Consider the following 1,448-nt stretch of genomic DNA (forward strand, 5'->3'; position numbering starts at 1 on the left):
TTACATTGCACTGTGACTTCACCCCTTCTGTTTTCACTTTTTTTAAAAAGCTTTTTATACACTTTCAAGTGTACAGAAAAGTTGCAAAAATAGTGTAAAGAACTCTTTTCTTCCCCTCTGATCCATTTTGGTTTTTACCATTTTGTGTTCCCATCAGGAATGTATGAGAATTCCTGGCTCCCCACAGCCTCACCAACAGAATCTATCATCCACCCCTGGAGCTCTTGCCAATATGACGAGTGAGAAATGTTGTCTTGGTGCAGTTTTAATTTGCTTTCTCTTTTTATGAGTGAAGTGAGCATCTTTTCATATGTTTAAAGTCCATTTTTGTGTATTGTTCATTCTGTTAGTGCCTTTTCCCATTTTTTATATAAATGTTGGTACTTTTTTTTCTTAATTTTTAAAAGTTTTTCATATATTAGGGATATTAGGCATTTACTTGTGATATTGTTGCAAATATTGTCTCTCAATTTGTCCTTTATCTTTTGACTTTGCTTGTGGTGTTTTTTTAGCCAAGCAAAAGTTTATTTTCTTTAGGCAGTCAAATTTATCAGTCTCTTATTTTTACTGCATTCAGATTCTGAGTCATAGCCTTCTCCTGTAGCCAGGTTATAGAGGAATTTATCCACGTTTTCCTCTAGTAGTCACATTATTTCATTTTGTACATTTAGATTTTTGATTCATTTGGAGTTTATTCTTGTGTATAAGATGAAAAATAAATCTAAATATTTTGTTTTCTTCAAAGGGCTATCTGGTTGTCTCAACACCATTTATTAAAAATTTCATCTTTGCTCCAGTAATTTGGAAATAACCACCTTTACCGTATACTAAATTACCATGTGTAATTGAGTCTGTTTCTGGACTTTCTATTCTGTTGGTCTTTTGGTCCGTTCATGCTCCAGTACCACACTGTTTTAATTCTAGAGGCTTTGTTGTATGTCCAAACATCTGGAAGGTCTAGTCCTCTCATAGCTCTTCCTTTTTGGTCTTTTTCTAGCTATTCTTTTCTGCTTATTTTTCCATATGAACTTTAATATCTACATTTTTAGCTCCAGAAAAACAAAAACAAACCTTGTTGCCATTTTTATTGAGGTCATTTAAAATTTTCAAATTAGGGAGAACTGACATTTTGATGATGTTGAGATATCCTATCCAAGAGGATGCTTTTCCTTTTGTTCCAGACTACTTTTATATTTTTTAGGGAGTTCTATAATTTTTTTTAAATGTAGATTTCACATATTTTTTGTCAGTTTATTTCTAGAGATTTTATATTTGCTGTTGCTTTTGTAAGTGGGGCTTTCTCTTACATATTTCCTCTCCCTAGTTATTATTTATGTACATGCAGTCTGTTGATTTTGCATTTTTTTTTTTTCCTTTTTTTGTCTTTTTTACTGACCAGTAACGGGATTGCATCCCTCGGTGTCACGCCCGTACCGGGGACTGGCAAC

General features: G+C 33.1%; 1 protein-coding gene across 1 annotated transcript in view; it reads left to right on the top strand.

The window, feature by feature from the left end:
* Window positions 1-1,448, top strand: part of WDR91 (WD repeat domain 91) — a 36,685-nt gene that overhangs the window by 14,710 nt on the left and 20,527 nt on the right. The gene's annotated exons all lie outside the window — the stretch shown is intronic.

The sequence above is a fragment of the Galeopterus variegatus genome, unplaced genomic scaffold, assembly GCF_000696425.1.
Source record: "Galeopterus variegatus unplaced genomic scaffold, G_variegatus-3.0.2 Scaffold3726, whole genome shotgun sequence".
In the NCBI taxonomy this organism is placed as follows: Eukaryota; Metazoa; Chordata; class Mammalia; order Dermoptera; family Cynocephalidae; genus Galeopterus; species Galeopterus variegatus.